General features: G+C 41.6%; 1 protein-coding gene across 1 annotated transcript in view; it reads right to left on the reverse strand.

Moving 5' to 3' along the window:
- Lyrm4 (LYR motif containing 4) overlaps positions 1-24,246 on the reverse strand; it is a 125,019-nt gene that overhangs the window by 27,959 nt on the left and 72,814 nt on the right. The gene's annotated exons all lie outside the window — the stretch shown is intronic.

Genomic DNA, 24,246 nt, shown 5'->3' on the forward strand with positions numbered 1-24,246 from the left:
TGAGGTGCTGGCTGGCATGGGGACTTAGTCTAGAGGGCTCAGAGACAGCACAGAGCTAAAAAGACAAGAGGGAGAAAGTGCCTTTGTCATCATTCTCTGTTCTGTCACACTTCTAGAGTGTAAAGATATCTCTCAGAAATTCTTAAAAAATACAAGGCAATTAGCTTTCATTGTGTGTGTGTGTGTGGGGGTTGCCTCAGAAAAACATGAATGCTAAAAAGCTATCTGAATAGGGTTTTGTGTGGTAGGGGCATACCCAAAATACGAACTAGTAAGAATTTACCAACATAAAACACTTTTGGCCAGCAGATGGCAGTAAAGGACCTTGGAAGTGATTGCAGCAGTGGGTTCTGAAATGCTGGCAGGTAGCTCTTAACAGCTATTGTATAAGTGATTTATGTATTTGGATTCTGCTCAATGTTATATATGCATTGCTGAATAAAACATTCACAGTGTATTTTCCAGCAGCAGCTGAGCTCCAATTCCAAGGTTCTGAGGCCTAATTCCCAAGGCTCAAAGGAGCCCCTGACATCAAATTGCTTTTCTTCCCTGAAGAGCTGCTCCATACCCCAGAAAAAGAAATGCTTTGAGCTAGGGAGAGAGATCTGATGTGACCACATCGTCAGATCAGCTTACTGAGTACGTGTGAGGAAAAGCAAATGCCTGTCAGGCAGTTTCCTTGTGGCTAAGTCGTCTGGGGCCTCCCCATGCTGGCTGTTCCCTAATTTCCTTCTGAATGATGCTTCTCAGCACACCTCACTCTCTGGCCTTGGGAGAGGGAATGCCTGCCTTAGTTTGCACAAGGAAGAGTAGCTTATTTATGAGACTCATGCCAATTAAACGTCTTCTTCACAATTTTCTCCACCGTTTCCACAGAATCCCAGCTACCTACAGCCATGGGAGCTGGGAAATCTCTTATTGTTCCAAGCACCGTGTTAGAATCAACTAAATTCAGGAGCAGGGATCTGTTTGAGTATGTATGGCACTCAACTTTGAGGCTCAAGGCCTTCTCTGTTGGGCTGCAGCAGTTGACTTCTCTGGTGCCTGGCATCATACGAAATGTGATGGTCACAGGTGCTAGAATAGGCCACAAGGCCAATGGTGAGCCTCAACTAGATGGACAGGCTCCCAGAGAATTAAACATGTTTTATTTAGAGCATGAGAGGAAGAAAGTCAGGCGCTCTCCTCTAGCAGGGAAACAGCATCTAGAAATCAGGAACGACCAGGTATGTCCCTGTGGGAAACACCAATCTAGGATTTCAAAAATTCGCCTGATAGGCAGAGTCACGTGTATTTATACTTACACAAAGGAAAGGCAATTCCACTTGGCTATCAGCGTTAACAGTTCACACCTGACCATTTCCTGTAGGCCAGGTGAGTGCCAACCAATCTTAATGAATGCATTATTACATACGGCTTGTATGGCTGTTCTACATTGTTGGTCCTATTAGCAGGAGGGGGAAACTGAGGGTTAGGCAATGCCTTAATTTTAAATGGCTAATACGCAGGAGTCAGGCCTGAAATGGGGTGAAAACTAAGACCCAGAGGCTTCCTGACTCCTGCCAGTGCTCTTCATCACCATGACAGGGAGGGTGATAGCTGTGGTATTTCTCAGTGACAGCTAACGCTTTCTTGTCCACAGAGTTTAAAAAAAAAAAAAAAAAGCTTCATCTACAGGGGAAGCAATTGGTGGGGGGAAGAACTCACCGGAGAGATGGCTGTGAAGGAGCAGAAAATTCATTTCATGCCTTCATTCCTCATGCATATTGATAGGCAATGCTACAGAATACCAGAAACCCACCAAGACGCCTTTAATAAATATTTACCACCTGTGGTCTCATTTATCCCCATGGCTTCATTACCAGTGCTCTCACAGTATTGACTGCTAGATCTATACTGCTTGACCAGAGCTGTTTCTTGACCCCCCTCACCCAGCATAATCAACATTTATCTTATCCCTATCACCCCCACACCCCTTTTTCTTCCCTTCTGCCAGCACTCAAATGAGCTCTGCATTGGTTCTTCTACGTGGAAATTATGCTTCTATTATCAACTCTCTACAATTACATTTTCTTGGTTCTGCAATTTCTCTAACACATATATTTTCTATTATCACTTCACTGCCTAAAATGTTTTAATTCCCTCTCACTGCATATGGTGCTTCCAGCACTGTTTTCCGACCTGCTTGCCTGGGCGAGCACAGGACGGCTCACCCACCCCTGTATCACTGCTTGCTAGTTTAATGGCTCAGTGGTAGCGTCCTCACCCTCTTCAGTCCTAGTAAACAAACGCCTGTGACACTGCTGAGGCTGCCTCGACCATGCCCTGCCCTTAGTATTAGATTTTACTAGGAACAAGGGCCTGGGTCAGGTATAATATTCATCACACAAAAAGCCTCTGAAGGAGGTACCATCATCTTCATGTTTATCAGTGAAAACTGAAATGCAAGGGTCTTGTCCAGGGTGACAGCCAGGATTCAAAAACAAGTGAATGCTTCACTAATCCACCAGGCAATACCTGCTGTATGTACTGAATATAGGCTCCCAGACCCCTTGTAATGGACCCACTCTCGCAGATGATGCTACTGATGACCCATTCTTGGCTGTTCCCTTTCTATTTCTGCTTTCCCTGAAAAGTGCTAGGATGTTTAGTCTCCCATGTGCCCCAGGGAAGTCCAGTCTCTCTGCAGCTCTGCGTCATGAGTCTCGACTGACACAACTGCTAATGAAACTAGTGAAGAGGGCACTGGTGTTGTGACCCCTGGAAAATCTTTATCCCCCTTTAGAGGACATAACCAGGCTTTTAAAAAAACTACACATGGTATATGTGTATTGAAATGTCACAGTCTTCCCCAGAATTAAGAATGATTACTATGTGCCGTAGTGGAGCTGTTTCTTCTGTGCTAGAGCTGCTGTGGTGACCTCCACAAGCCTGAGCACAGGCATGGTGCTGAAACAAGCACTCGCATGTTGATAGTGGGGTCTACAGCAACGACAGGGCTCTGGCCGTTGCTGTGTGGAAGGAGTGCGCAGGTAAGGAGACCTCACTGGAGGGTGGTTCCTTCCTTCCCCAGCTGCTGCCAGAGAACACAGGAGGTGGAGGGTTGACTGGGGACGTCTTCATGGTGTAGCTGCGTATTTTGTGCATGCTCCTGTAAATAACCCTAATAAATCCATTGGTTCACTAAGCGGGACTTGGATAGAATCCCATTCTAGGTGAGCTGGTGCCCTCTTTAGTAATGGTGAATATGTATACCCAGGAAAACTCAGACAACATGTGTCAATTAAAGCAAATCATAAAAGAATACAGGAGTCATGGATTTTTCTGTTTTCACTGATGGATATTGTTAAGTTGAAGCCACCAGGTCTCCAATATTAACTATCCCAAGGCTTGATAGCCTAGAAAACTGTTCTTATTCTTATTCAGGAATTTGATGGAGGAGAGGGAGAGGGCAGACCACTGTTTCTTTGGACCAATTTTTAGAAAAGCACCTAGTTTAGTGTGAATGCTCTTGTCATCGTTTGTCCTCTGGAATCATGCTGTGACCTGCTCTGAGTTATTGCCCTGATGTAAGGTATTCTGCATTGTGGGAAACAGTGCTTTTTACAGTCCTTTCAGACTGTGCCCTAGCTGACTCCACTTTACAAAGCAGCAGTTGGCTCCATTTTGAGTGCAAATGCTGAGGCAGAATGACTTTGCATCTTATCTGTGCAGACACTACCACAAGTGACGAGAAACTTCTTCATGTAGGTAAAAGTGTTACCCAACCTGAAGGAGACTGGGGGCACACAGGTGCTGGCTACAAAAATTCTATCAGAAAAGCCTGGTTCATGACACCAAAGCAGAGCAACTTCTTCACTTGGATAACATAGGAAGAGGGATTACCCAGTGCTGCGATAGTGAGGCCCTCCACCAATCCGTCACCTGACCATCTGGTGCCTGTCAAGGCACTGACAGAAAACTCCTGGCTGTCCCTAGGGCTTCAGCTCACTATGTTCCCTGGGCTTTATGTGGTCCACTTGAGTTCTGACAGTCCATTCACCTATGCACCTGGACCTGGTCCTATGTTTTGCTTCAGTGGTCCTGCACTTGAGGCTTTGGGTACCTAAGCGGCTCTCAAACTGGATTCCTCAACAGTTTATCTAATCTTACCCAGGACTTTTTGTTTGCATTCCATAGCTCTCTGCCCCTCTTTAATCCTTTCATAATCATTCACTCCCTTGTATTATTGTTTGACATGTGGTATGAAGAATTGACAGTAATTAAGACAGGAATAAAAGAACCTGTGATTGCTGAAGGCCACAGTCTCAAAGGAAACCTAGATTACTTGGTAAATTTCAGGCATCAAAACAGATGTATTGTGGACTTAATGCTGCTCAATGAATTTTGACATTGTGGACAAAGCATGTCTATCTATAGTTATGACAGTGAGCTCATAACATCCTCTCAGAGGGGCTTTTCCTAGTCAGGACTCACAATCCAAAGGCCAGATGCAAAGCCACAGCCACTGGTTATCTGAAGAGATTTGGGATTTTTCTACTTTAATGATATTCTCAATTGGGTGGTAAGGAGTTAAGCTTTGCTGCATTATTTGTGTTTTAGCAAGAAAAAAAATCCTGCTTATTAAGAATTTAAACATAGATTTACATTCCATCTGAATTCCTTTGATTTTCTCAGGGAAACAAGGCCATGAAAGAATTTTCTCCTCTTTAACCAGGTTAACTGCTCCAGGAAGCAAATGTGAAGTCATGGTCTTCACATAGCTGGACCTTGGGCTAGATAATAAAGCACCTAATTAGGCCACCAAGAAACAATCATTTCAGAATGTCATGACCAGGATTTGGTTAAGTGTCGCCTCTCTTTGAGAATCAATATGAGGTTGTAATTGAAACTGTGGGTTATCACTATACAAGCAGAACAGGAAAAACTCCAACTTTCTTTTTTAGTTCCTGGATTTGGCCAAGCATTTCCTTACCAGGGGCAGAAGGGCACCTAGGGTGTCTCTCCCCTCCCCTCCCCCACCCCAGTGCTCCCTCACCATCTCCACTCACGTCTGTTAAGTGCTCAGATAACACAGGCAGGTAGGACCTCTCAGTCTGTCCTCCTCCAGCACACTTACTGGTGGGGAGAGATTTACCTGGGTGCATATGAGCACCCGTGCTGGCATAGCCGGTGTGTGGAGACACCCACTCAGTGTCACAGCACTTACTGAGAGCATCAAGAAGAAGCAGAGGTCAGTCCAAGTCCCACACCTGTGGTTAACATGGCTGACTTCTTGGTGCTGTGAGGGAGAGTCCTGATCTGGGCCAACATTTGAACAAGCCTTGAGCAAGGCTAGTTTCTTCTAAATGTTCTGAGGAGCAAAAATATGGATGAGAGAAAAAAGAAAGAAAGCTAGGAAAAACAGGTTCAAATTAGGTGATATATAATGCTTGTTGGGAACACACACACCCACAGTAAAAAATTAATTCAACAACCATGACCTCCTCTCTTGCTCTTACTCATATCTCTTCACTTAGCAGCTGCTGAGATTGCTAGCTTGCCTGCAATGTAACTTTCCCTCAAACTAATGAAACTGCCCTTGAGTTAAAACAAAACAAAATGAAAGAACAAAACCCAACTCTTTCCAAACAGCACCAATAATTCTTGAAGACATAACTTCTTACTTGTAGCCGTTTTCATTTATATGCATGTGAAATAAATTATGAAATGACCGCCAATTAAACCCATAAATACACATACAAAATTACCTCGCTGCTTACAATGTGTCAAGGATAAAATCAAACATATTTTGTAATTTTTAAAATCAGAATTCACATATTCATTTCTTGACCTCCATAAAAATAGCTCTTTAACAAAATTTCATTTTCTGACATGATGCTTGTTTGATATTTCAAGACTGTACATTCAACCTAAAAATTTCCATTAATTATTGTACTTCTATGGTTTTGAGGTGACACATTTTAGGAATTATTGGGTGAGTAATAGCCAATTTAGTTTCTGTTGCAGGCACAATTCTGAGTGCTCATTAATAAACAGAGATGCTTTCATTAATAAAAGTGATGTTTTCAGGTTTTAGAGTCAAATAGGTACTAATGTGGCGATGATCATAAAATGAGGACCTGCAAGAAGTCAAGATGTGTGGGAAAGGCATGCTGGCAAAGAATGCCTGGAGTGGGAAGCTTCTTGTGAGGGCATCTCCATCCTAGATTAAGAGTATCTGAGCATCAACTCATTAATACTTCCGGTCTAGAGGACACAGGAGTCAAGGATGGTGTCTGGCTCCTTATCCCTCTGAAACCTGAAGTGAGAGAGAATTTCAGCAGTTGGCCAAGGTCCGAAAAGCTATAAAGCTGTGATTCAAGCCTTACACGTCTGCTTTCAAAGTTACATCTCATACCACTGGTCCTTAAAGCTAGTTTGGAAACACATTCCCCAAATTATTCTAAAGATGGAGAAAAACTTATTTAAAAAACTCTGCATGTCTTATTAATAATACTAAAAAAAGAATCCGTAAAGGTCCTTGGGGCTATGCAAGTCAGGGTATCCCAGGTGCTTCTGGGGGTAGATGGCCAGAGCTTCAAATAAATATTCCTCTGAGCTGTGACTGAAATAATAAAATCATGACATAATAAAAGAATCTGGAACAATTTATATGTAGCATATAACCTTATCTGAATATGTAAAAACTAAATACAAACACAATCCTCTCTAAAAAACACAGATATAAATACGTGTTCAGGTGGGAGCCACTCCAAGGGCAGCTGTCCTGCTAGCTCATCAGGGAAGTTTGTCCATCTCATGCTGTCACTGATTTCCTACAAGTAAGCCATCCATCTCTTAACAATAATGCCAATCTCTAGGATAAATATAAAGAAGGGCAAATGTTAAGTGCACAGAGCCAAGGATCAGGCCTGTATGCCTCTGTTCTCCCTGAGTACTTGCCAACATTCAGATATTAACCCATATTTCAGGTATTAAGAGGCAGTGACGTGCCAGAGCACATCTGTTCTGTTGCAGCTCAATGTGTGAACTCTGTGGAGGTCACATGATTATTAATGGTGGTGAACCAGGCACCCATCACTGAAAAGCCACTCCACCCTCCATCCTGAGTCTCAGTTTTCAATGGCAAATGAACAAAATTGGCCATATCTGTTCTTCTTGTAAGTCTTTCTTTTCCAGTATGGTTTTCCCCTCTTGCACCTCATTTCCTTTTTGCCTCAAGAAGTCTGGGAATCCTGAAGGCCACCACAGGCTTCTACTTTCTGGTTGTCTGATCTTGGCTAAGTTCCTTATCGTGGTCATGTTCCTTCCTATGTAAAGTAGAGGTTCTTCTAGCACCCACCTCTTCAGGATGGGAGGTCTAAGGTATGTGCCTGGGGAGTGAAGACACTCACTGTTAGCTATCTGCATAATTATCCTTTCAAGAATAGTCTACCCTCCAGCATCTGTCACAAAGAATATGTGACACCAAATACACATGAGAACTGCAAACAGCAGAGCACAAGGCGCCTGCTGAGTTGACCACAACCCCAGCCTCCAGGCCTCCTCTACAAGCACATTCCTATTCAGGCTTGCGTTGACCCTACCTGGCTCTGGCCACTTTCTGAAGGTTCGCCCACTGTTGCCCCTTGCCACCATCCTTGCCTATAGAAAAGCATCTGGGTTCTACCTGCCTCTTGCCTTCTCTCACCATAGGGAGTGGCACTATGAGGAGCTGTGGCCTTGTTACATGAAGTGTGTTTCAGTCTCTTCCTGCTGTCTGCTAATCTCTGCTCTTTCTGCAGCACCAAGTCTGTGTGCACAATTACATGCTTCCTGTCATGACAGTAATGGACTATATCTCTGACACTGTAAGCCAGCCCCAGTTAAATGTTTTCCTTTATAAGACTTGCTGTGGCCATAGTGTCTCTTCACAGCAATAAAACCCTAAGACACATGTATAGCAAGCATCAAGTAAGTCCTTAGGGCATTGAGAGACTCAGTTCACATCTTTCTGTATTTCCCACTTCTGACTTTCCTTAAGAATTGTTTGTATGATTTCATCCCCTGGCTGATGGAAGGATCTAGGAAGCCAAGGTCTTTTTGGCATTCACTGTTGCCCTGCACACAGCCCCTAGCATCTAGCAGGAGAGACTCAAGCAATGTATGAGTGAAAGTACAGTCCACATGTTACCAGAAATGGGAAAGAACTCTGAGACAAGTCACAAATCAAAAGTACTTATCTGTCACTGTGACACTGTATCTGAGAAAATGAACTTAAAAAGGAGTCTTTTTGGCTCAGGCTTTCAGAGGATTCAGAAACCTCTGGTTTTCTCTGTTGCTTCTGGGCTTGTGGCAGAACACACCATGGCAGAGGAAGCCTGCTCACTTCATGGTGCCTGGAAACCAATCAAGATGGGGCTGGGGTTTGACTATTCCCTTCAAGAGCAGAGCCCACAATGATCTAACTTCCTCTTCTAGGCTGTACCTCCTAAGTTCCACCAATAAGTTCCACCATATTTTAATAGCACCATGGTCTGACAACAAAGCCTTTGGAGAAACAGTACTAGCCAGAGTTAGGTGGCTTACTCATGGCAAGTAAAGAGGGAAGACTCTTAACCCTGTGTTTCTCCTGTGCTGCAATGTTCCTTTCCTGAGCAATTGAACAGGGCTAGCCATTTCGTGATACCAGAAGCATTTGTTATGAAAATGTTACCATCTAGTACCCCAAGTCTCTCTGGGAGGTATTCACAAGCAACTTGTAACCAGAGAAGCCAGGTACTGTATCTTCAGTGCACTGCATGCATCCTAAATGATTCAGGGAATGAAAACATTCACCTAACAATCTGATATCCTTCTAACCAAGAAAGAAAGTTTATCTTATTCTACCTAGAAGAAGGGGCTGGCAGCACATGTGGAGGCTGGAACTATCAGGCTGTTGTCTCTGGCCTGGCTGTCTATTTCATGCCTGCACCCTCCTTCTCATATCACCACAGAGGTCCTATATATGGCTTCCTAAGTCAAGGACTCACCAATCTCATTATCCAGCTGTTCAAATGTGGGAGACTATCTTTCTGAAGCCCTCCTTTTGGGGGCTGAGGTCTATTTTTCAGGCAGGTGAGGCAGTTAATATGACCAGAGGACCAGCAATCTACTCAGTGATCTGTACTAATGAACTTGGTGATCTGATTATACAATTAACATTAGTAATGTTTTATTAATCTGTAGACCAATCTTATTACAACTGATGGCAGGTTTTTAATATGTTTACTTGAGATCTCAGGACTCTTAGGCTCCTAAAATGAAGCGTTCACCTAATTTTGCTTATGTCCCCATGATGAGCAAAATATACTATTTTTTTTAAAAAAACTTTTGTTTTTATTGATAATTTAAATTACAATGAAGAGCTCAGGTCATAACAGCATGTGCCTTGTGCCAGCCCACTTTGGTAGGAAACTGGGCTCTAGAACTAAACAGATGAGATGGTCCATGAAGGGAAACCTTACCTGCCTTCCCAGAGCCTTGGTCTCCTTCCGGTAAAAGGAAATTACCAGCAGCACACCCTGTGCCTCCATCATCATGGGTGGTGCAGAAGCAAGTGAACAATGACTCAACACTCCCATTGGAACCCATGCTTTCTAACAGGGAGCCTCAGCAAGATCATCCCTGTTACACGTCTTACACATATGTTCTGATGGACAGCCAGAATTTGAGAACAGTGTTATACTACAGTCAACAACTCTAAGATGTTGTTGATGCTTTTAGAGCCACTTGATTGAAGCGACCGTGTACACAGTGAATGCAGAAACAAAGACGGATTCTACTAATTACAAAAGAGGAAGCAGAGGGCTTGTCCCTTAGAAGTATAACATCCTAGACATATATGTTAAATTGCAGCAATAAAGCTGAGAACAACCTCTACAGAATGCACCAATTCTAAATTACTTGCTAAATCTAGTAAAGAAAATTACCTGCTGAATGTTATCATAAATGCTGGGGCAACTTTTTTTTTTTAACCTAAGCTCTCGGATAAACCATAAGGGGGGAAAAAAACCCCAACCCTGCAATTAGATATTCTAGATCTTAAAGCCACTAATTTTAATCAATATCAGCCTGGAAGTTTTAAATGACTTTTTACTGAACCTCTCCACCCCCATCAAGTAATTATCAGAAATATTGATTCCATTCTACACATTCAATCTTACAAGTTCATAAAATATTAGCTTATTAAGTTAACATAAAAATGCAATTTAGTGGAATTAAACAGCAGAGGGAATTTCACATAAACATTGCAAATTGGGTCTATATATGGCTGATGTCTTACTATATTGCCAGCCCCTTATCACTGGTCCCCTGGCCCTAGGTGGGTGAAAGAGGTCACCATCAGTGGGAGGAATATGCTTAATAGAAAGTAGCTTGTATAAACCTAACACCACACAGGTCAAAGATAAAGGAGAAAACAAAATTCAGAATCTCATTTTACCCATTTAAAAGCCATCAACTTTACAAGGTTGCAGTAACATTCTCAATTGGACTCTGTCAAAGTAAGGCATCACAATTCAGGTCTCTGCACTCTAGGCCTGGGACTTCAGTATACAGCATCATTCTAAAAGGATGATTGGTTGAATGTATGGATGGAAAGAAGGATGATTCAGAAATATTGCTTCCATTCTGTGGAGGATCACTATATCCCCTACTGTGGGGATTACAAGGCTTACCAAAAACAATACTACAGAAACACAGGGCAGCTGTTCAGATCCCATCTTTATGATGCTAATAATAAAACTCGGCCACCATGATTGCAGACACAGAATAGAAATTACTGATGCTGGCAAATTCTATCACTTCTCAGCAACTGTGTTTCAATGGCTCCGTGTGTGTGTGTGTGTGTGTGTGTGTATGTGTGTAAATCATGCATATGAGTGGGACTACTTCCTGATTTTCAAGGCCAGCTCTGCTATTACCTTCTTACATAGTGTCACACCTGTTTTATCATGTCAAAAGGTAATAACTGCTTGTCCCAGCTACTGTGAGGTTATGATGAAAATACATGGGAATGTACTCAAAAAGGCTTGCAGCATTAACCCAAGCAAATGCCTACTTGGCATTTTATAGTTCTCAGACTTGTGTATGTTCCAAGGTATCATACATAATTTGATTCCTGTGAACGCATTTGATTTCTGTGGCGAACAAAAACACACAGAGAGAAAAGTCTTGAGATTTGTGTGGAGGCATGCTGAGTCAACCTGTTATTTCACATGTCTCCTCCAGAAGTAACAAAGCAGAGTTATAATCTTGCATAGTCAGCTGTGAACTTTTCAATGGGTGCCATTTCCCTTCTCAGATATTTGCCATGAAAGGGAAAGAAAAAACGTGTAGTCTGTTATGACATCTAAACTACTGAATTTTGTTAGTTCTGAAGAGGACCACTGTGCTCCACGGATACAGCCAGAAGTCAGGATGAATGGAGCCATCTCCAGAGATGAGGCACATGGTTCCTAATCTACACAATGATAAAATATGGCTTCTTGATGTTAAACTTCAGTTTCAGATGGAGAATACACAGATCCTGGGAAAGGTAAGTGATCCCAGGTATCTGCTAATGATTCAGGTGTCTCCAAGTGCTGGGGGCAGGCACTGTGCCCAAGGAACATGTGTGTTTATGTGCACTGCTCATACTGAGCTTGCTGAAGCAGCATTTGAAATGGAGGCACGAAATGATACAGAGTGCAACAGCATGAAAGGATGTATGTGGAGGATGGCCGGAGCAGTGGCTATGTCTTAAAAGGATTTCTAGTTTGGGTGGTTGACCTGCTGCAGCTTCTCGCAAAGCTGTACATTGTTCTTAGAAACTGGAATGAAGTCCTACATCATAAATATCTATGGCAATCTTTTAAACAAACAGAAAAAGAGCACTATGCCAGATCTGTTTCATGCAAGTTGAACCCAAACCTTCTCTTGTATTTTTGCATCTGACACAGGGAGGAGCCTTGGTTCTCTCAGAGACAAGCAGTGAGTGTGTGAGAGCATGCATGTACATGTCTGAATCCTGACTAAGCAACTCTGCAGCTGCTGTAGATCTGTGGGGTTTCATACCGTAACACACACTATCACAACCTTCCTCAACCCCTCGCTTCAGGCCAACTGTTGTTTGGCAGGAAGAATAAGTACACACCCACCCTGTACTTTGAATCTTGCCTGGTGAGAGAAGACCAAAGCCATCTCCAGGAAGATCCCCAGTGCACTCACATAAACAGCGGCAGACAAGGTCAGCCAGGCTGTGATCTTCACAGGGCAAAGAAAAAACGTCATTACAATCTTTTTAGAACTGCAAGAATGTATGCTGATTTATAAACAGTGTAAAAGCTCCCGCCCCCTCCTCTCTTTTGCCTAGATCAAGAATGACATGTTGGGTCAAAAGCCATGATTTAATGCATTGAGTTTATTTTCTCTTTGATAAGTTCATTGAAAAGCCCACATTTATGTGAATGTGGACTCTGATGCAGTGCTCTGGTAACTGGTGCTTTATTGCCAGGTTCTAAGAAAGCTTCTTTCACCACTGAAGGTGGGTCCATAGCAAATGCCCCTCACACAACTGGATATCCACAGCCAGCTAATGTTATCAAATATTCTCTGTGTAAGCTCTGCTTACAAAAAGGAAGCAATTAGATGGTGTCTGCAGTGGTCTGAAGAAGAAAGGCCCCCTTAGGCTCGTGTTTGGCTATTTGGTTCCAAGTTTGTTAAACTGTTAGTGAAAGACTAGGAGGTATGGCCTTGTTGGAGGAGGTGTGACATTGGGGGTGGGCTTTCAGGTTCCAAAGGCCACCCCACTCCCAGTTAGGTCCCCCTCTGTCTTGTGCTTGTGGTTCAGATATAAGTTCTCAGCTACTGCCCAGCACCCAGGCCTGCTACCTGCTCCCCACTGTGTTGGGCAGGGACTCTAACCCTAGGAACTGTGGGCCCCAAATTATATACTTTCTTTAATGAGTTGCCTTAGTCATCGTGTTTTGTCACTGCAGCAGAAAAATAACTACGACAGCATCTAAAGCTAAAAAGCAAAAAAACAAAACTCTAAACACTGAAATTCAGTATTTTCAACTGTATGCCTTAACTACAAAAGAAATAGTGCAGTTTACTTTAAAACAGAAACAACACAGGAGAATTCCCAGAAGAGTCATTTAGAAATGAGATTTTGTTTTCATTTCACCTGGCTTAATAATGAAAACATGAAAGATGGCTCCCAATTTCTCCAAGATCAACATATTAGTCCCTTACAGAAAAGCCACAGGAGGCCATTCCTACTTTTCTTTAGAAGACAGATTTCATTTGTTCTTGGTTTAAAATTGAATGTATCTCTCAATTTAACAGTGTCTGAGCCACAGCTGGGCAACCTGAGTTAGATTTAAATGAAGCCTGTAGGCAAAGACTGTAGTGGGACCTCCCAGTCAGGCAACTGCTGGCCAATCTCAGCACTGTGGCCACTGTTGGTGGGCCCCACTGTCAGCCAGGTTCAAGTCTGATGAAAAGAGAACACAGGCGTGTGTGTACATGCGTGTGTGTGTGTGTGTGTGTACGTGTGCGTGTGTCCGTGTGTCCGTGTGTGTGTGTGTGTGTGTGTGTGTGTGTGTGTGTGTGTGTGTATGAAACTAAGCACCATGGCAACAATACCACACATAACCTCCTCTGTTTGCTTCAGGGCTAGGCACAGACAAAGAGGTATGGGGGAAGGAGAAAGAATAGTCCTACCCACTAAAAGTTGTATGTATGCATATATGTATGTATGTGTGTCTATGAACACATGCATATACAAATTAGATATGTATATACAACATATATAGGTATATTTACTTATGTACTAATGAGGAGTCAGCAGGTACTTCAAAGAATTTCAAGCCACATAAGAAAATGTGAACAAAAACAGTTAGCAGGTTCTACTGGTGATGCAAATTGAATGTAGCTATATTCCTCTCCCAGGCACGTGCCACAGAGGGGTCTATGCTGGCTATATAGTGGGCTTCTACCTGTGGCCTGTAGCTCTTAACGTCAGGCTGGTCAAGAAAAGTCTACAAGAAGGCAAATCCAGAAGAAAAAAAAGATTGATAAGAGTAACACATCTACTAGTTTAAATATTTAAAGATTCATACTATTACTGCCATGTGTTGTCATGGTTCAAGCAGGGTCAGAACAGGGCATCTGCTAGAACACACCTGGCCTGGGTACCCTAGGAGAGAGCACAGAAGCTCTAATGCCACTGCATGGAATAGAATGGGATGGTTTCAACCCAGACAGGCATGACTAGGTCAGCGTCTAGGGAAAAGGCAATCAGTGAGGGCCAGATGAGAGAGCAGCTGCTATTTCCAAGGAAATGTCTAGTAGGCACACATTTGGGTATCACTATCACTTTGGTACTCTCCAAAGCACATGAAGGTGATAAGGAAGGCAGAGGACCAGATTTGCTAGAGAAGAAAGATCACAGAAGATGAAGGATGGACAAAATTTATTATTTCACTGTAACTTATGCATTGTATTTTCAAGAAAGAGGGCACTGGTGACTGGTATTGGTTGTATTTGTATAGAACAATTTGGTTGTTCTTCATTGTCTCCGTGGGAATATCCTAAATCCATCTGAAGCTTTCTCTTCAAACAGACAAACAAACGCCCTCCAAACCTGTCCTACATCCTCTGAATGCCTAGATACGGAATCTTTCCATTCTGATACTTTGTTCAATTATTTTTCTAAGTATGTATCTAGCTTCTACTTAAAAAAATCACATCTTGCTAGAAAGCACTAGGGGGCTCTTGATATATATATTTTTAAACTTCAAAAAGTCTATATGTGAATACGTGACCTATGGCGCCTGTGAAATAGATACGTCCACCAGACAGGCTTGAAATTGGCTTTGCTTTTCTTGAGCCTCTTACAAAAATTATTTTTAAGTATGTGCATACATGTATGTCTACAAGTAAGGGTAGGTGCCATGGGGCCCAGAAGAGGGATTTAGATCCCCTGGAGCTGGAGTTAAAGGCAGCTGTGAGTCCCTTGATATGGTTGGAACCACATTTAAGTCCTCTGTAAAAGCAGTACCCACTCTTAACCACTGAGCCATCTCTCTGAGCCATCAGCCCTGTCTCCTGAGCCTGTTACCCTGTGTTAATGGCACTCTCATGGAAAGCCATCATCCTGTCCTGGAATGTTTTCCTTTCTTTTCTTCTTGAAATGGCCTCTAGTAACTTTAGTCGTGCAGATCTTCTCTGTGTAGCAGTTCTGGAGATTCTTTTCCAAGAAGACTCTTGGCTCTCAATATCTTTTATGAAACTGACTTCTGTTTTTGAAGCTTGTAAAGTACACTGTTCAGTCTAGCAGATGTTTGGTCCCTGACCTCTGAACCTCCATGCAGTTGACTGGGAATGGAGGGCAGAAAACTGATCTGAAGCGCCACCTGTTGGGCATTTGAAGGCTCTCTGTTTGGTTCTGGCTCTGGGGTCCTTCACTGATGATGCTAGACTTCCTTTCTCCTGCTAGTTCTCCCATCTCTGAAGCTAACGAGCTCATAGGCAGCTGGCCTCTCAACCTGCCAGCTCCATATTCTTGGATTCATCCAGTCATGATGATAAAAAAACCGTAACAAAACCTTAAAAAAAAAACTTCAACAGGGCTGGAGAGATGCCTAAGCCATTACGAGCACTGGCTGCTCTTTCAGAGGACCTGAGTTCAGTTCCCAGTACCCATGACTTGGAGTCATGGCTCTAACTTTTAAACTGGCTCTAGATGACCAATGAACTCTTGTGGCCTCTGCAGGCACCTGTACATGCTTGTATATGCTCACAAAGACAAACATTCACACAAATAAAAATAAACCTTGGAAAAAAAAAACCCTAATAAAATGACATCTGTACTAGAAACACAAACCAAAATATTCTATTCTGAAAAAAGTTACACACTGACTTTTCCTGCATTATTCTTTTGAGAATACAGTGCAACAGCTATTTACAAAGCATCACAGTTGCAGGTGTTACAAATAGTCTAGAGCTATAAATTACATGGGAGAGTTTACAGAGGTCTTATGCATTAATATGTCATTTCATACAAGTAACTTGAGCATCTGCAGATTTTTAAATTGGGTTTTCCGAGGGGTGGGTCCAAGGGATGACTGAATTCAGAGATAAAAACGGTTCCAAACAATATAGTAAGCAAATAGCCTAGATTGAAAACAAATATGGAGCTTATGGAATGGATGTGCTAACAACAAAGAAAGCCATGGCCTAAGGTCTCTGAATTTGGCTTTCCTTTTCTTACTAGACAAAGAACAAAAATTCTGATTTTGTCCTAATCTGTTGAAAATGTGGAGAAATTAACACTTATAATATGTAATGTGACAGGAGGTTGACAAGTTACAGAATTATAAACTACTGCAAAATTTAATTAATGTTATATGCATTTAGGTCTTCTTTAAATAACGATAATCTCTTTTGTATCTGTTTATGATTTTATTAACTGTTTTCATATAGCAATATCTAGGCTCTAGATACAGCTGTAAGGGAAATCCTCCGATGCTTCAGAGGCCGATGGACCATGGCAGGTGGTTCTTGCCTTGCACCTTTTGTTCTGAGATGGAGCTGGTGGTAGATCTCATCTCTGGGTTCTATGATGCTTCTTAGGGATAGCTTTATCATGTGGGTCACAGAGTATGATCAACATCTTAATTCTTAGCACACCATGTCTGATCATATGGTGATGTCAATATAATATTAATGGCCTTTACTATGGACCATCAGACAAACAGCATGGATCTGGCCTTCTGTCTTGGGATAGTGACCTTATAGACATTGGTCTATACGCTCAGCACTGTGAATCACAACACACCTCAAGCAGGTCCTTTGTAGAGCAAGACCTGCTAGGAGTTTTAACACAGACGCTGCCTGGGCAATGGCACAAAGCCTATTGGAGTCACCTTTTCAGCATAAAGTTTTGCACTCCCTTTGTGGAACCCAGATTTCTTCTGGACTACTGCACATAACCCCTAGATTAACCAATGCTTCTTGTTAAGGACAATTTGTGTCCTGGGCTAAGGTAAAGATTTCTATCTTGGATCTTAACTCTGGAATAGCCACCTTCAGGCAGTTCCCAAGTGAGAAGCTCCTTCATTCCAATTTTGAAGATGCCACCAGCAACATGTTTCCTCTTTTGCAAATGTGCACTGCAGGCTTCCTGTTGTACCTGCCAAGAGGCCAAATGCTGATATGCTGAACTAGTGAATCTAGTTAGCTAGAAACTGGCTGGATCTTATAAGTTTAAATCTTATTTCCAGTTTGTTATTTGCTTGGCAGAGGAGATAGATAAAGAAAACAGAAAAATATAACATATGAAAAATTTCTGTCACTTAAAAACTTTCTGCTGCATTTTTTTTACCCACCATGGTCTTATATATCACAGGAGTATAAAGAAGACTTTCTGGCAGCATTTGGGAGAGGTTATGATATCCAGCAAAGCAGCACAGTAAAAACATTAAACTGCAGTGTATTAGCATTTTCTTATCAATGAGAAAGAAAATAAAATGATTCAGTTGGTGACAAAAGCTATTGGAAAATGTATGAACTAGAAAATATTTTCTGTGAGTTCAAGGCCATCCTGGTTCTGGTCACAGGTCTCGAAAAACAAAACAAAACAAAACAAAACAAAACAAAACAAAACAAAACAAAACACAACTACTTACAGATCTCTTTGAAATAGACTATATTTTCATTACAATGCAACTGTATTCAAATGGTGCATTTAGGAAAGAAGTGGGGAACAGTTAAGATCTGGAGAGGACAGGAACTTCACAAGGAGAGCAACAGAACCAAGAATTCTGAGCACAGGGGTCTTTCCTGAGACTGATACTCTAACCAAGGACTATGCATGGAGATACCCTACACAGATGTAGCCCATGGCAGTTCAGTATCCAAGTGGGTTCCATTGTAATAGGAACAGGGACTGTCTCTGACATGAAATGATTGGCCTGCTCTTTAATTACCTCCCCCTGAGGGGGAAGCAGTATTACCAGGCTACAGAAGAAGGCAATGCAGCCACTCCTGATGAGACCTAATTGACTAGGATCAGAAGGAAGGAAAAGAAGACCTCCCCTATCAGTGGACTTGGGGAGGGGCATGCATGCAGAGGGTGGAGGAAGGGAGAAGGGAGGTAACCACAGGGGGGATACAAAATGAATACAGTGTAATTAATAAAGAATTTAAAAAAATGGATAGAATAAAAAAGCTGAAGATCCATAAAAAACAAAAACAAAAACAAAAATAAAAACCAAAAAACAGCAAAGTTCAGACAACCACTGCTACCATGTTTCTTACTGGAACAAGTGGCAAACCTTTATGGTTCAAGGCATTAATAGAAAACTGAGCTATCATGAATTCTTACTCAGTGTTGGAAGGGCTGAGGAGAAGGCCAGGCAAAAGGAGGCAGATAGTGCTGATCCCTCAGGGCCTTATGGTTCCAGAAGTTCTCAGTTCAGACAGCATTGGGTGCCCAGGTTAAAGAAAGAAGGAAGGAGACTCCATCTCTTTAGAGAAAGTCACCTATTTTTGAAAAGATAGTTTTATCACTTCGTCTTTGTAGTCCTTAGAACTGATAAGTCTCTAAAAAGGAGCTGCAAAAAGGCCAAGGATCCATCTTCCCCAACCAAGCAAAAATCACTTAATGGGGCAAACTTAAAGCCCTAGGCCCCAATGCAGGGGTTGCCAAAGCTCTCCAGATGATTCCAGTTATTCACAGACGGCAGACTGCCTTAACTCCTTTTGATGTCACTTTGACACTCATTTTACTTATCTACAACTCCCCTCACCCCAACCACTGTGCCTTCTAGCTCTGTATACTTCCCAGTGGGACACCTAGGAAGCCTCTATATTCCACTCATTCTATCACATATGAGCACCTTCATTATTCCCTCCAAGGATAGCATTAGTGACCTGCAAAGGTAGCCTTAGGTGGCTGTGTATGGGGTATGACATCAATGGCCCAGGGAGTACAGAGAGGGAAGGAATGAGTAGGCCATGTGGTTTGGTGGGAGAGATCTTGTTTGCTCACAATTTCAGGGTAATGGGAAAGCTACATTTTTCTTAGGTTGTAAATATGTTTGAAGCCATCTGTTGAGTCCTGCTGTCACATCCTTGAGATCCCGCATGTTTATATGTCTATGGCATCAAAATATCATGAGCCTAAAACAACAATATTTACAGGACATGAGATTTTAATGGAATCATACATAATATTGGCTCTTTATAAACACAGTAATTTATAACATCTGTCATAAGGAAGTATCTAAATTATACACATGGTACATGCCTGTAATCTCAGCACTTAGAGGCAGAAACAGGCAGATCTCAGTGAGTTTGAGGCCAGCCTGTTCTACAAACTGAGTTCCAGGTCAGCCATGGCTACACAGGGAGTCTCTCTCAAACAAAATAAAACAAAGCAAACATTATATACATATTCTGCTCTAACAAGTTAAGAGAAAATGAAAAAAGGAACAAGAATCCTCATTTGGCCACCTAGATATTGCCTTTGCAAAGGGAGTGCATGAGTCCTTTACTCATATTTAAAAGATGGCTGGTGGATATTTTAAAAGTGAATTTCTAGTTCATTCTATATTGATCGAGTCTTTTGCCATATGTCTTATTTCATTCTGTTTCACTACTCTCTTAATAATGGTATTCTTGATGCTCTAATTTTGATACAGTGTAATGTTTGAACACTTTTGTTTTGTTCCAAACACTTGTGAGACATTTGAGATAATTTTGCCAATGTCAAAACACGAGAGATGTTGTTTTCCTCTATAAACATTATCTTTCCCATTTAAGTCTACAGTCCATTTTTTGTGTGGTATAGAGCAGATAAATATTTCTCCCAATATTTATCCAAAATGCTGAATCTACTTTAGAAAAGGCTGTGCTATTCCCAATGTACTTTATTTAGCCATTAACAAGGTGGTTTTTCATAAGTGGGCATCTTCCTGGCCTCTATTCTGTTCCACAATCAGCCTCAGTCTACCTGGCCTTGCTTCAATTACTAGACAAGTCAGAACAGTTTTGAAATCTGGTAGTGAAGGCATCACAGCTTTCCTCTTCCTCTTTAGGAATGCCCTGCTACTTTTGGGCCTTTGAATTTTCATGTAAGTTCCTGAATGAGAGTCTCAGTCTCAGAAAAATTGTTAGCATCTGACAGAGCTGCATTACATCTATACATTATGTTGGGAACATTAACAACTTTATCACGGGATATTCATCCAGTGATATATATGTTAAAAGGTGCTTATGGAATACAAATTTAACTTTTAACAGGTACAAACGTGTGTTTGTGTAGGTATGTAGGCCAACCTTAGGTATTATGTTCAGGAATATCAGAATGCCAGTCGCCTTGAGACAGAGTCTCTGATTGGCTTGAAGCTCATGGATAAGTCTAGGCTGGCTGGTTAGTCAGCTCTAGGGATCCCCTTGTCTGTTCTCCCTGTGCCCCCGGGGCTGGGATTACACATATATACCCATGCTTGTTGTTTATTTTTATTATTTAAAAAAGATTTCCTTTATTTTATGTATGACTGTTCTATCTGCATGTATGCCTGTATGTCAGAAAAGGGCATCAGATTCCAGTACAGACAATCGTAAGCCACCATGTGCTTGCTGGGAATCAAACTCAGGACCTCTGGAGGGGCAGACAGTGTTCTTATCTGCTGAGCCATCTATCCAGCCCCATGCTTGTTTTTTAAAATGTGAGTTCTAGGTATGACGCGCAGGCCCTCATTTCTGTGAGGCAAGCTCTTTAAGGACAGAACTACCTCTCCAGCCCTTAAGCCTTCTTATTTCAGGAACAGGAGAATGATGTGGGAGGTGAATGTAATCAAAGTATAATATACAGGTACAAATATGTCAATATAATTAAAATTCATTACATGCATACATGAAAATTCATAATAGAGTCAGTCACTTTATTTTTGGAACAGGGTTTCACTTTGTAGCCAGAAAAGTTCTACAGAGGGTTTTCATACTATACATTAGCTTATAAAGTTTTTAATGCACTACTTTTTTATTTTTTAATTTATTTATTTATTACAATTTATTCAATTTGTATCCCAGCTGTAGCCTCCTCCTTCATCTCCTCCCAGTCCCACTCACCCTCGTCTTCTCCCCCTATGCCTTTTCCCTAGTCCCCTGATAGTGGAGGACCTCCTCCCCTTCTGTCTGACCCTAGACTATCAGGTCTCATCAAGGGTGGCCTGGCAAGGCTGAACCCCCCAGGGGTTGGTGATCAAAGAGCCGGCCACTGAGTTTATGTCAGAGACAGCCCCTGTTCCCTTTCTTAGCGAACCCACTTGGAAACTATGGGCTTCCTCTGAACAGGGGGTCTAGGACCTCTCCAGGCATGGTCCTTAGTTGGAGCATCAGTCTCTGTAGGACCCCCTGGGCCTAGGTTTTTTTTGGCTCTTTTGTTCTCCTTGTGGTGTCCTGACTCCTCCAGGTCTTTCTATCTCCCTCTTCCAGTTAATGCATTACTTTTGAGTATTATGTATTACAGTATGCCAATCTCTTTATAGGCAACTGATTAGAAATACTTTATCTTTTATTTAGATAAAAACTAGATGGGGATGGACATGGTAGTACACACTTTAAATTCCAGTTCTCAGGAGGCAGGTTTCTGTTCCAGGACAGCCAGGGCAACTGAGTGGGATGAGATACTGTTGTCTCAAGAGAAAATTTCAGTTCGACTACTTTCCTATTATCTCTTTCTTCTTGTTTTACCTTACTATTAACTTACAAACAGATACAAATATTTGTTTTTGGTGTTATATTTCGGAAACAACATGGTATCTTTAAAGATTATTTCAGTCACATTGTTCTCCAGCTCCCTGAACTGGGGATTGAACCCAGGACCTCATGAATGATGGGTAAATGTTACATTTCCAGCCCTTTCAATTATGTTCTTGGAGATTAGTTACAAATGTTCTCTACTCAGTTTTTTTTTTAACCCCAAGATTTGTGTCAGTTTAAAAGTAATAGTAGATGCAAATACAGAATTCCAGAAGATTCAGTCTCAAATATGACATAGCCTGACTTCCTAATAAATGTGTAAAGCAGGGAGCTTATTTCCTCTTAGCCTCTTTCTAGGAAATATGCCACTGTGATTGCTACTATAATCTACCCAATGGAAATAAGAAACAAAACTAGGAATCATGAAAAAAGCTAAGATTCTTTTGTAAAATATAAAATGGCTAGATGGCCAATTTTGCTGTGTTTAAAATTATAAATAAAACTATGACTCAAGTTTCCATGAAACAAAAGTTCTTATCCTAGATGCTAATAATTTTCTCACACTTCAATAGAACATGCTGAGAACAGTCTACCTGAGAAACAGCTTGTTCTGTGTTTGTGCTGATTCTGGTTTTGGCGATACATAGGAAATTTAAGAGAAAGAAAAAGAGCAACAAAAATAAAGAAAAGTCATTTTAAGGAAATACATTACAACCCATTATTGCATAGAGATTTGTGGTAGTATTGAAAGTAGTTCATGGGAAAACTTTCCTTCCTTCCTCCTTTCCTCTCTCCTTTCCTCCCTCCCTCTCTTTTGGGACAGGGTTTCTCTGTGTAGCCTTGGCTATCCTGAAACTCACTCTGTAGACCAGTTTCTCCTTGAACTCACAGTGATCTGCCTGCCTCTGCCTCCTTGAGTGTTGGGATTAAAGGCACGCACCACCAACACCCAGCTGGAAAACCCTCTTAAACCACTGGAGTGTAAGTTAGAGTAATCACAGTATGATCCAAACAGTACAGAGATTAGACAACAGTGTGTGCTATGGACTCTGCTGAACTTAGTCTCCATTTAGAAAAGAGAGCAAAGAAGGCAATTTCAGTTATGCCTCCTTCTACTGTCTTTATTTATTTCAAGACATCTGTCAAAGAGTGGATGCCACTTTACTTCATAGTAAAGTACACTGAAAAGTGCACTACCATCACACCACCAGATAAGCTGGGATGGAGATGCTTACTTCTAAAAAGATTAATGTTAAATTTTTAAATATTCTGTGTATGTGTTTGTATCTGTGTCTGTGCAGGTGCATGTGGCGGTTAGAGAGGCAGGAGCTAGTGGTTATGAGCTGTCTGATGTGGGTTGTGGTAGCAGAACTTGGGTCATTTAGAAGAGCGGTATACACTCTTAGTCACTGAGCCATCTCTTTGGCCCCATGTGTTTATTTTTTGAGATAAAAGAGAGTGGTAAATAATTTGCTTAAAATGAGGAGGAATAAAAGATTTTTTAAAAAAGGCTCACTGTCATGAATTAATTGTTAAAAGTTGAGACATTCTTTACTTGAGTAAATGAAAGCTAAATTAGTTGGAGCCTGATAAATTTCTTTTACTATTATATGTTGTATTAAGAGATAGGGATAAACAAACAAACAAACAAACAAACAAACAAACAAACAAAAACCCTACATACATACGAAAGTCCCTCAAGAAGGAAAAGCCCAGTCAAACCAACCAAACTACTTTGCAATTGCAACAGCTGTTCTTCCAGAAGAGAAAGAGCCTCATATATTCAGGAAATTTCCATTCCCACCTTTTGTAAGTAAGGACTGAAAGGGTTAGACTAACTTTGTAACCTGTATGTCTTCTAAAGCCTATAGTTTTGAGTTTTAGGTTCAGGTTAAGCTAAAGCCTCTTAGTACCTTTCCAGAGAATGGAGAAATGTGACCCTATCTGTGAGGACAGATAGAAAAAAAAAAAAAAAAAAAAAAAGCAAGCAATGACCTTCACTCAGCAAAAAGAACGACCAGACCCTTGCCTTCAAGACAGTGTTTCTTAGCAACGAACCCAGACTTCTTCTGAGTAGCTTTTGACCTCCAGCCAAAAGTCCGAAGCCCCTAATCTTCAAGGATGAGCTAACCACTCCCACCTTAAATTGCAGCTGCATCCACACTTGGCAGGACTGGCCAAACTTGAGCACTTAAGACTAACCAATTATCTTACTTTATAGCTTCCTCATCCAATCCTAAATTGCCAAAACTGCAACTTCAAATTTCCCACAATTTTTCTTTTAAAAACCTAAAGGCCTTTGTCTCCCGGTGCCACTCTTTTCTGACCGGCAGGGGTGACCCCATTGTGCAATGGTTAATAAACCTCTTGCTTTCGCTAGGAGTCGTGGTCTGGGGGAGTTTCTGGGAAGGGCACGATCTTGAACTCCTGAGCTGTGAGACCCCAGGTCTTACAGGACAATGCAGTCTG

Source organism: Psammomys obesus, unplaced genomic scaffold (assembly GCF_907164565.1).
Source record: "Psammomys obesus unplaced genomic scaffold, mPsaObe1.curated_primary_1811, whole genome shotgun sequence".
Taxonomy (NCBI): Eukaryota; Metazoa; Chordata; class Mammalia; order Rodentia; family Muridae; genus Psammomys; species Psammomys obesus.